The 12,866-nt window shown below is 46.3% G+C and overlaps 1 protein-coding gene across 1 annotated transcript in view; it reads left to right on the forward strand.

Moving 5' to 3' along the window:
• LOC125756948 (barH-like 2 homeobox protein) overlaps nucleotides 1-12,866 on the forward strand; it is a 119,563-nt gene that overhangs the window by 85,390 nt on the left and 21,307 nt on the right. The window lies entirely within an intron of this gene.

Genomic DNA, 12,866 nt, shown 5'->3' on the forward strand with positions numbered 1-12,866 from the left:
TGTGCATGTGGGGAATACTGTAGCTGACAAAGGCGAAGTTAGCGGCATGGTATTAAATCTCATTATTCCTGGCGTCAACGGTCGCTTGGCATATGTAGCTGCGCACGCAGCTTTGGCAACTGGTAACTCGCATGGGATTGTACGCGCCGCACTATAATGTTGAGCGCTGGTGGCGTCTGTATGTAATATTTCGGAGACCACAATAAGCAATACCGTAGCGTGTAATAGCGCATCGTATAAAGAAGTGTTTTTAACAGCGAAGATGTTTGAGCTAGCCGTAATGTGTCCGACCCTATCTGGAAAAATAAACGGGTATGTGCCACAGAAATTGGGTAAATCCCACTACTCACCACTTGTCCGATAAAAGTGAAGAAGACAACAGTTAGCCGAACAAACCGGTATGTGCCACAGAAATTTGTGCGGCCTATCGGAAAACTGTAATCATAAACGGGTATGTGCCATAGAAAGTGGGTAAATCCCACTACTCACCACTAGTCCACTAAAAAGGAAGAAGGCAACATTTAGCCCAACACTAGGGAACGGGAAAGGCAACGGCGGCTCCGAGAAGACCCCGACACGATGGAAGGCTTACGCCAACGACGACCTGCCCGTAGATCTATGAGAGGTGCGAACGCTTGGTTTCAGCGCGAGTTTCTGTCTCTGGAGTTTGGACATTCGTGTCGTGTCTGTGACTGTGTGTGGTTAAACTCGAACCTCTCTGCGCTGAGAATCAACGTATAGAAACAACCTAGCATCACCTAGCTAAAGCATAGAAACTACCTAGAAGCAACCAGATTAGTCTTCATAATCGTCCAGTTTCGCTGTTTCAAGGCTTACGCGGCTTAGTGCTTAGTGCAAGCTTCGCCAATTTTTTTAGAAGACAGCGGTGTCAGCCTGCTGCTGTCGCTGTAAGACAGCTCAGAATTGAAGCAATCATTGAAGTAGGCTCCCTACTCTTTTGCCATTCTCATTTTTTTGTTTTTCTTGCTTCCGTAAAGAGGAGTGCAGTTGGGCAGTCGCTAAAAGGGTATTGCAACAAAAAAAAAAAAAACGCGTATGTACATGCAATGATTAAGGAGTGCCGAAGCTGGTCAAGAAACGGCAGGGCTGCAGGAATCTCGTCACGCAACACAAGCGGTGTCCTCAAGAGCTACCGCCGTGCTGCTGGTATACGCCATGGAGATAGTAATTGCCCACGCCTCGCCACAACACACGCGACAAGCGCTTGCGTGTCTGCAAAGAGACAGCCCGCGATTACGTTAGCTCTCGAGCCGCTCATCGCCCATCGTCGCAGCTTATAACACTGCGGCAGCGCTACTGTGCCGCAGCAGCAGCCGTCAACGGGCACGTCGGCAACGCTCGGCCTCTTAATTGGACGCTCATGTTCGTTCGATTCTCGCATTGAACAGCCGCGCATAGAGATGGGCGTGTACAAACTTTCGGAAGCAAACGTTGGCGTGCCTGTCGCTACCACCCCTTGGGGCGCCTTTGCTTTCTTTATATTTGCTTTATCGAAACGGGCAAGCAGCCCGTGTGTGTGTGGCTCGCCTGTCTCGCATTGACGTTCTCGGAGAGAGACTGATCTGGAGCGCGAAGTATGCAGTGTCTTCGTTGCGCATTTCCATTTGTGTTTTAGCCTGTTGACATATAGAGAGGTATAGGGTCTGCTCTCTTGATATGGGGCATGTGACCACTGGGGAGATCTGTCGCTTTGCTTGTCAGATTTCGCAGGTTCTGGATATACGCCAGTGGCTATGAGCAACATCATATAGCGAAAAACGAAAACAAAAAGCGCAGGCGTCTGCTGTTATTTAACCCAGTTCGAAAGTGGAAACCAACGAAAATAAAACAAAGACAGTGATGAAGTACAACCAGACAGGAGAAGCGCTGGTTTCCACTTTCGAATAGCATATACCAACTCGCACAGCATGCTACGTTACTGTTCACCCAGATCTAGACATCGCACCTTCAAGCTCACACGTCTATACATTCAGATTTTTTACGCACTTTCGATGATTAGAATTTATTACCCGTTAGAACTCTGTCACTGTAACAATAATTTCTGGAGTTTTACGTGCCAAAACCATGATATGACTATGAGGCACGTCGTGGTATAGGGGACTACGAATGAGTTCTGACCATCTGTATTAGAACTTTAAGAATCGATCATTATAACTGTCAGAATTCCTGAATGCTATTACATGGTGTAGGGTTCTATACGTAAGCAACTTACTCATACCATATAGGGACCCACCAAAATTTGTTTTCTTGCCCTGCATTTACTGTTTTTACGTCAATCCAGTGCACTATTATGTTTCAGTTGATTTTTCATCATTAGAGCTCAATGTGTGCAACGTTTCTTCTACTTCTATCTCAGTCCTACAGACGAACGGAGCTGCAGTATGACTAACTAACTAACTAACTAACTAACTAACTAACTAACTAACTAACTAACTAACTAACTAACTAACTAACTAACTAACTAACTAACTAACTAACTAACTAACTAACTAACTATAACTACTTTCTGGTCCGAGTTTCTTAAAGCGAAAAAGTTATGTATTACGCTTATCCGCAATGACGAAAGTCAAAAGGAAAAAAAAAGCAATTCCCACAGCAATTCCCAAGCCGCAAAAGACAGACGATGCCCAAAGAGCTAGGCGGGGACCTGCAGTGGCACCATACATTCACATGTTAACCCGCAACCTGAAGAAGATTGCCAGCAGACACGGCGTCTCAGTCGGGCTTTCCGCCCCTAGATGGCAGACCTGTGCGCACGTGTATGCCAAGCAAAAAGAGAAGCATGGATGCCAAAGTAAGTATGCTAGGTCAATGCGTGAAGTGCGCTATTGGTGTCGTGTATGCCATCCCGCTATCGTGTGGGAAGACCTACATAAGCCAGACTGTGATATGCATTAACGACCGTGCTCGGGAACATGAATTATCTTTGAAAGCTAAAGGTAATGCGCATTTACCTGCCCATTGCGCGGCTTGCAGATGTAAACCACGGCTTCGCGAGACTACGATTCTAGGAAAAAGTGCTGATACCATGGGAAGAGAACTGCTAGACGCTTATCATATTGAGACAATAATAATTGTTATTATATATGGGGTGCTACGTGCCGAAACCACGGTAAGATTATGAGGCACGCCGTAGTAGAGGGCTCATCTGGTGTACCTTAAACAGGCACTGGCATCGCACAGTACACGGGCCTCTAGCAGTTCGCCTCCATCGAAATGCGACCGCCGCGACCGGGATCGAACCAACGACCTTCGGGTGAGCAGCCGAGCACCGTAACCACCGTACCACCGAGGCGGACTTATAATGTTAAGAAGAGGTGCACGGAGTGCATTAGCGACACATCTTTTTATCTTTATAATAGTTAGCCAATTTTTTTTTAATCTGACGCTGTGTTAATGGCGTAGCCGCTACATGCATGCGCTCCTGCATGCTGTATACCATCAGCGGTATTTTTCTGAAATAAATCAGTTGATGTTTAGCGCTCGCCCTGTGCACTGTCTTCTCTTTTCTCAAGTTTTCTCTATGTTCCTTCTTAGCGCTAAAAATGTTGCACGTGTTCCCACGGCAGTCTTTCGCAGTTGACGGAAGGTTGTTTCCTCATCGAAACTCGCCTTCCCTGTGTTGTAAAAGGCTCGTCAGACTTCGCAATTCACAAGAGCAATAGCATGAAATATGGTCACATTTCTGAAAACTTTTGTGCCTCCCCTCACCCTCCCCTCACACTAAAAAAGGGTGCACGTATTATAGACAACAGACTGCCAAGTGTAAAGGGGGCATCGTACTAAAATTGGCTTGATGCGACGCAGGGACACGTGCGGAATTTCAGGGAAAGCCACATTCGTCTGAGACATAGAGGCAGCACATTTTGCAAACACTGTCGTTGATATCACATTTCTGAAAACGGTTATGTTGTTCGTTTCTTTCGGTCTCCGATGTTCCCTGCAAAACAGTACGATTCCGGCAGGAATGATCAGATCGGAAAGGGTTAATTGGTACCAAACTCCTTCCGAATAACCATCATCAGGTGCATGATTTTGATTATCTTTATCTACCTGGCAAATTGCTGCACTGGCAATCAATCTATCGAGTATTTCAGTAATTTACATATTCTGCTATTGTGACTTCGTTTGCATAGCTACTCATCACTGAGACCCAAACTGTTTCGCGCCTCACTTCGGCTGTTAAAGGCACGCGTTATTTTCCCCCTTACCACAGGCTACATATGCTATACCATGCGGAGGATCAGTAGAAAAAAAGAAAGAAAATAACGTCGCTCCCACTCAGCGATTTCAAGTGCAGCCTAATTATCATGCCAGCGCCATAGTTTTCTTTCATAGCTGCTAGATGGCGCCACCCTCCAGGGAAACCCTTTTTTTTTTTTTTCTCCCGTTTGCTCTCGAACTATACGACCGACGGCGGGACCAAGCACAGAGCGCCCTCCACAAGCTACTCGCTTCTCCCCATCTTCCTCGTGCTCCTCGACCCCTCTTTCCCTCAGCCCTACTCTCTCCAACGGTCGTCTAAGGGTGCTTCAATTAATGCGGCTTGTCACACACCGCCCCAACACTCGGCGCCGCTGGCCGCGCTAGCGCGGTGCTCGCTCATTATTCTCGGTTTCCCGAGCGGCAACGAGGGCGTTTACACAAAAGATCCCTAATCTGAATGGGGAGCGGGATCACTGGCCCCTCTCCTCTCCAGCCCGCTCTCCCCTTCTGCGCAACGGGAAAAGCAGGAGGCAGTGCCCGGGAGCCAAGGTTAGCTCGCTTCTTTTGAGCGTGATCGCGGACTTTCACGGGTGATGTGTAAACGGCGCATGGCACGCTGTGGATGATCACTGCAGTGAAGGTGACACATGAAATGGATAGATAGGTATCGCAAATGTAGCGGCCGAAAAGGTAAAAAAGAGACAGGCACATCTGAGCTCATAGGAGTTGGCGAGTTTTTCGCGAAAAGTTGTAACTGTGGTGTAAAGGGGGGCAAGATTCGTCATCATCAGCACTATCCTGTTTTGTGTCCCCTGCTGGACGAAGGCCACTCTCAATGATATCCAACCCATCGTGCCCTGCACGAGCTGACTCCATTTTATTCCTCCATCTATTTATTTTTAAAATTCGTTGCTACACCTAATCTTTTGCCGCCCTCAGGCGCGCCTCTTATCTTCCCACAAGCTGAAAACGCCTTAATTATTCCAAAGTTATCTGGCATACCGGCAGAGATTGGGCAGGATCCCTGTCGTCCGCTTAGTAGAGTGCTTAAGGGAAAGGAAAATAAACAGTTATTTGCAGTCACTGTTCGCTTCGTTGTGTTGCACAAAAATTGGTGGACGCTTGAGCTTCGCCTCAAGAGTAGAGCGCGACAGCGTAATCGGGCCCCATTCGCATCCCCTTCTCAATCGGTAGCCTTCGCTTCGCTTCTCGTTGGACACTCGCACAGACGCTCCGTTTAAAACTATCCCGGAATGCCTAACGCAAGTACAGTTCCGTAGTGCCCACTACGTCATAATTATTCCTTTTGCGAATCAGCGAAGTACCCACTACGCGTCCGTAAGGCAACACGCGAACCTACGCACCTGTTCACTTTGTTGATGCTTTTGCCGCTGATGATGATTAAATATGTCTGAGCGCGTTGTATTGGGTGGATCTTTAAAACACCCAGTCGTTGCGCAATTCACAAGTCTTGACGCCTGGCACGATCCTACGTTTCTGCCACGCTACATTACACGCGTTGAGGAGATTCCTCGCATTACATGACATTGGTATAGGGTTTTTCTTTTTTTTTCGGAAGCAGTTCCAAGTAGTGGCGTGGCTCTGTGGTAGAGCACATGCTTGCCGCGCAAGGGCCAGGGTTCGATTCCCACTCGAACCGAAGTTATTATTATTATTTATTTATTTATTTATTTATTTATTTATTTATTTATTTATTTATTTATTTATTTATTTATTTGCTTCTATCTGGAACTTTCGCTTACGGACAACGCTGATTTTTCGTTCACAACCAACGACGCCGACACCGGAATTTCTGCGAAACGAGCACTCTAACGCTATCGCGTTAATATGGCGTCGTTTGTTCTGAACTGTTCTCCCCCTGTTTGCTCAGAGTTTTCGATGTTCGCCACTAGTTACCGCTGAGTATTAACGCAATTCCTGTTCATGAAGTTGGCACACACGTAGTCCTTCATTCGAAAAAACTTACCCGTGTCCTTACCCTCTGCTATGTACGGTGCCTTAGAAAAACAGTTACTTACATAACTATACACGCTGTCGAGGATAATAAGATAAATTCTTATGTCATATTCTTCCTCTCTTCCACGCAGGTTAGTACACGTAATTTAGGAATGCTTTGCGTGCCTCCTACAGCCAGTTACATCTACATGAAGGTAATAGACAATAAGGCCAATGAACGCATGAATTGAACTAGCTTTTTGTTAAAGCGAAGCTTGACTTGGCTAGGCGAAAGGAAAATCCGGCGGTCCTATGTACGCAAAAAACTTTCATTATCATGAACGGGTGCGTCCCACAGAAAGTGGGCAAACCCCACTATTCACCACTGGTCCACTAAAGATAAACAGAAAAAGGTAAATAAATGAACAAACAAATTAATTGACAAATAAAGGAGCAAATAAATAAAGATAAAATAGTGAATAAGAAACCAATTGATGAGTCTGATGAGGGCTGACCAGCGCGATTACGACTGCAGGAAAGTCTCCTAATTCGATTCGAATATATCATTAACTAGTAACTGAGGCATAAAGGATATAGTAACTAGACAGTAACTAGACTGAATAACCATGCAACAGAGACAGAACATAAAAGACAGAACGCCTTGTTATCATGCAGCCTACAAGTATAATCCGTTTAGTGATCATGTATCTAGGAGCAGTATTAAAAGACTATATTTCCGAAGTGCCGTCCGAAATTGACCATCGCCACGCCGATTGCTTTCCTATCGCACCTAACTATTATGATTGGTGAGTGTCCGAAATCCAAGCTATTGGTAAACACTGAGACAAAGTTGAAGATGGTAAACACTGCTACGTAATACAATGTTTTTGTTTTGTTTCTTTAACGCGGGAAACATTCGTTCAGCATAGCCGTGCAATTGCCTAATAAAAGTTCGTTACTATGCATTTAGTTGTTCAGTGAACGCTATTACATTTCCCTTTGAAGGACGTTTCCGCATCCATGCTGCCGTTACAAAGCACTCATCGCTGCTCAATTAATTACGGTACATCCTGGTAGCATAACTGAAGCTTAGAATTAGTACGCAGTTGTGCGTATATAGTGCTATAATCACTCGAAAATGTAACTAATGAAATTGTGATATACTATAATAAAGCTAAATATGACTCTAAATAAAACAGGAAGACTCTAAATAAAATATGACTCTAAATAAAACAGGAAGAATGGGTGTGGCAGTCACTCGATAGAATGGTCACTGGCGGCGACTGGCGGGTCGTCTGCGAACTAGCAGCTCTGCGACAATAGTACCTAACCCCCCCCCCCTCCTTTTTCTTTTCTTTTTTTCGTGAGCCCTCTTACAACCCTCCTGCGTTGTGACAAGGCCGCGCTAAACACGGCGTGAACAGTTCACGACTGGCCGCGCGCTTTCTCTCGGCGTAGCGCCTCTCTCCGCAGCTTCCGACAGGCAGCCAGCCACAGCCAGCCAGCAGCGGTAGTCCATCCGAGCGTACACTGGGCGCGTGCTTCTGGGATTGTCCCGCGACCAGTGAGCCGTGTCAATTCGAGGGGGTTTTAATGAACTGCTGCTGCGCTTCGAAGCGCGTATTTAGGGCCTCGAAACGCGCGACGCGCACGTTCGTGCGCCATTCCGGCTCTCGGTGCGCGCGCAGAGTCCGATGCTCACGGGAGGAGGGAGCCGGCGGTCCGTGAAACGGCGGCCCGCGTCGGCCGTGACTTTGTACGCATGCTCGTGCGCCGCAATAAGACGAAGCGAAACCTCCCCCCTCGCCGCCATTTTGTTGTGCGCGAGCCGCTAATGAGATTGATTAGAGCTGCAACGCTGTCCTCGCCCGCCAACGAGGAAGGTGGCGGGCATCGTTGCGGGCGTCACGCGCGACGTGATGTCAGTGAGGTGACGGATGAGGTGGCACGCAGAGAGAGGAAGGAGAGGGGATGCTGCAAACGGATGCTGCTCACTATGCGCGCAGCGAGCGTGAGTCACGCCTCGCGAGACTCGTCCCTAATTGCTCCTTGTTCTTCGCTGCCGACATGCGCGAGTAGATCGAGTAGATAGATAGATGCGTGTGACGACTATCGCCGCGTAATTACGCATTCACGACGCGCTGTTATTTCACGCGGTGTGGGGCTCTGCGATGCGCTTACTGAATACATGTCTTCATAGCAAGTTAGAGCTTAATGGTCAATGTTGTTCCAGTCTAGAACTAGTGCGCCGCTATGTTAGTAGTTCATAGAGAGTAACAGCTCTAAATATCACCCAGTAATGAATCGAATTCACGATTTTCCTTTCTGTCACAGATTTACGGGTAGCCCATCAATGATTTACAGCGCATTCGAGTACCATTATCGTCACCTCATGCAAAGAGTCAAACATCATTCATTATGCGCCGCGTATTTTACTATCCTCTTTACTCTGTCACTCGAGTCAAATTACCTAATACTGCTCCCACATATATGCTGGCCCGTGGACATCGCGATACAAAACTCCTTGTCTTGAGGTGCAAGTGAAGCAAGACGACACGAACGCCGAACCAGCGCTCGTGTCGTCAGTTTCTACGTCCCTTACGTTATAGAGCTGTATTTTACTCACTACCACCAACTCGCATCCAACTAGCCCAATTTGCCGTCCTAATTGTATTATCTGTATATTTTTACCGACCTCAATGCAAAGAAACATTACCTCGAGTTTAAACCTATGTGCGCACTATGTGAGCACAAAGTCGTTGGTTCGATTCCCTGCCTTGACGCCCTGCTTTCGGTGTGGCCTGATCGTAACAACAATCGTGTATACAGTTTTTTTGATCCAGAGGCCAAGGTTGCCAAAATTAATCCAAAGACAACTGCCCCTTCCCCTCTACGCCCACTGGCACAGCGGATGTTCTCACACCCCTTGTGGCTCCTTGAGTCTTTGAACCCAAACAATCAAACAGTGCCCCTTCGTGAATCTGGTTTGCTATGATAGCTTATGCACCAAACAAGTGCAATATCGCAATGTTTGTTATGAGCGCAACGAAGATGTTTGTTGTGTTCTCCGGCGAGGGAGAGACGTTCCGCAAATATTGGTTCCCTATATTTGCAACATAGGCGTATCTACCGGGGGGGGGCAAGGGGGGCGCTAGCCCCTCCACTGAAAAATGTTAGGGGGGCGGAGCGCCCCCACTTTCGACAGTGGTCATTGTCGGTTGCAGACTGGGAAACTAACAAGTCAGGCCAAATTTTACTTGAACTCAGCAATAACGTGAATATATTATAAAATTTGTCCTCCGATTCTGCTGTGTCGACTGTCCTCCGTGTATCATGACCACGCACTGTAGGCTCTCTGCGGTGCGGGCTGCCTATTCCACGCTTTCGCGTCTTGCGTTCGAGCATCGCAGAGGAGTCTACCGCTCAGCTGAGGCTCTATAATATTACAGCAATCTGTCATGATTTTATTTTGTTCTGCCTGGCCTGAAATTTACGTAATTGGCGACGCAAATACGGGTGGGAACCAGTGAACGTTTTATAGCCCGATTAAACGCTCTCTTTTTTTCAGGAAATTTAGTTTCTTTCCTTGAAAACGATTAGCATCGCCACTGCTCCATATCCAAGCTGCTGTGAGTTGATGAGTGTGCGGAAGTGTCGAGTATTTTAGTTGTGCCTAGCCTGGAGAGCTAAAACAAGATTCTCACTTCAGTCCCCGATTAACCTGCTTCACCTTGCTTATCATATGGTAGCCTGCAGCGGTCGCGGCGGCTTTTAAGAAGGCTGTGGAGTCGAGCACATTGAGAAGCCCAGCTTTCAAGTTTGCCCCGTAACTTGATCTACCTCACCAGGGAGATGATCAGCGTCCACGGTTTTCTGGACTAAGAAGGCACCTGTATAGGATTGTCTCTGTTCCTAATAATGTTTATTTCTCTCTCTACCTCTCTGTCAGCAACGATGACTTCACAGAAAGTTGTATACGCGCAAGAACAGCTCAACATCGTTATACTACCACTGAATGTATCTATTATGCACATATGAATCCGTCTTGCCCGCTGCTATAAGTAGCCGCTGCCAATGTGATTGGCGGGTAGCCTTCTTGAATTACGTTGAGAAAGAGACACTGTGTGACTATTCCGGAAAAAAATATTGTTCAGCACAGTAATGCGCTGCCCACTGTGCAGACTTCATTTTAACGCCGCGAGTTTTCGCATACTCGTGACGCCGCCTAACACGGAGGCGATCTTGGCACACCGAAAATTTTTGACGAATAGCAAAGAACCAATGACCAATAATACACCGTATCGAAAAAAGTTTATTATTATTTTTTTCTTTACGCAGTCATGCGTAACTAATAATTACGCGGTGAATCACTTGCGCGTCATTTGTTGCGTCGTGTTACGAGCAGGTGCTGTGAACGTGACCCAGAAAATTTCGACCAATCATTAACCGTATAGGTAGCGACCTATACGGAAGGAGACAATGCGGTTTAACGTTATAATCACGCACATTTTTTCAAAGAAAATTTGAGCTTACACAGTTTGCGTAGGCTATCTACTTGGAGGGGCCGGAGGGCAGGAGTAAAGGGGCCACTTCACCGCTTTCCCGTCCACCCCTCACCCAAGCTGGGAAAAATAGGAGGGCAAGGAACGACATCTAGTATATAAATTCGTAGTCATTTATAATCTCATAACTATACACAACCAGCTCAATGTGTTTTCCATAAATATTATTCAACTGAACTTGGTCTTCTTCTTTAGAAAGACTTTATATTAGAGGGCTCTAAGAGTAAAGCAATTGGCACTCGGCTTATCCTGAAGACTTCTGCGAAGTACCTTGCTTTGTCAGCCACATGTTTTGTTTAATAAGTGAGAATTTAAGGTTCTTCATACTCATCGTATTTACAACGCCAAACTGAGACTGTGAAGTTTGCAGATGGAATGCTCAGATGAAGAACAGGTTAAATGTGGCTGTACTTTTTAAACTTCACGGCAATATTTCCAAAATGTTATTAAACAGTGCTGTGTTGTCGCAGTTTAGGACGGCCGAGCCTGCACAATCTGTTTGTGAAGATTCTTCCTTTATTGAAAACAAACAGTTTTGAAAAGCAAATCATCTAATCATCTCTGTGAATATAAAAAAACACGTCAAATTCAGAGAAAATGTAGTTCCCCATATATGTGTGTGTGTGTGTGTGTGTGTGTGTGTGTGTGTGTGTGTGTGTGTGTGTGTGTGTGTGTGTGTGTGTGTGTGTGTGTGTGTGTGTGTGTGTGTGTGTGTGTGTGTGTGTGTGTGTGTGTGTGTGTGTGTGTGTGTATGGCGGCCAGAGAGCGATGCCAGCCCCCCCACTCGCGAACGAGTTGGTACGCCACTGATGTGCAAGTAAACTGTGCCCAACGAACCAAGTATTGTTCGTTAATAAACCGAAACAAACTTGCAATAGTAGTTGGTTGTGGCACTGTGCCTTGAAGGCACGAAATAGGGGTTGCGTCTCTCAAAAACCATTGCGCGCGAGTTTCAAAATCGGGTTCAAACATTACGTTACATAAAGCCTGTCACGCACAAAATATTCAAACCGTTTAAAGGTGAGTCACAGGTGAGAATACAGGGACAGAAGCTGTTGATGAAGGCAGAATAATGGCGCACCTTAACTTTATGCATGGACTGCTGTCCATCAAGTGGTCATGTAGTGCCTATTATTCTTGATCGCATCATTAACTCAAAGCAAAAACGCATATCTCTAGCTGCGCAATGAGAACATAGCACATATAGTGTCGTCACAGGAACCTGGAAGACATAGACTATGAGTTGATCAACAGTCAAATATCTGCGCTCGAATGATTGTTAGGTGAACTTGCTGCTAGAATGACACATGGCACGCAAGCACATAGTAAAATATTAATGGATCTGAGACTACACGCAACGCCAGTGCCATTTGTTCTTTTCGAAAGTTGTCCTCAGTCCTTGCGTTGTGTGTCTTATTATCTCAACCAGGGAAAATAAAGGTTTCGTGGGCCCCGACGAAGCGCAGTATCCGCTTCGCCCCTGTTGATAGAATGATTGAACAGGACTAGAAGCTCACGCTGTGACATTTGCTGAAAACGTCCGGTCACCGATAATGTAGTAAAGTGGGAGCGGAAAAATATGGAAGCTCGCCTTTGATCTCTCAGTATAGGAAAATCGTGTAACAGCAGGAAAAACCACGAGTTGGACCTAGACGGCGTTTTGTTCCTACACGAACATCGTGAGGAAGGGTCATAGTAAGCTATTACGACTTACCGGAATCCGTTCCACGCACATGAACCGCGGCACAACCGCCTACTTCACTGTATAGTATATAAATGCTGAAAAAGATGCCTTATCGGATCGCGTTCTTGCTAACGAAGAAGGATTCTTCAGTACTTTCGAAATCATATTTATCACAAGTTGGAAGCCATCCTTTGAGGTATATGACTATAAACACGTAAAACGCTCACGTATTGAAACGCGACGTCAAAACATTTAGTACAACGACCGGTATACATATATGCGCTATTGCTCGAGAGAACCGCGTCATGTGGCTGCGGATCTGGCCGCTAAAGGATCTGATGTTGGCTCTCACGTAAGTGTTCGACTCGAAATTACGCCGACATGACACGGACTGAAGACAGTGGAAACTGAAGTTGCTTTACTTTGTCCTATAGAAT

Source organism: Rhipicephalus sanguineus, chromosome 1 (assembly GCF_013339695.2).
Source record: "Rhipicephalus sanguineus isolate Rsan-2018 chromosome 1, BIME_Rsan_1.4, whole genome shotgun sequence".
Taxonomy (NCBI): Eukaryota; Metazoa; Arthropoda; class Arachnida; order Ixodida; family Ixodidae; genus Rhipicephalus; species Rhipicephalus sanguineus.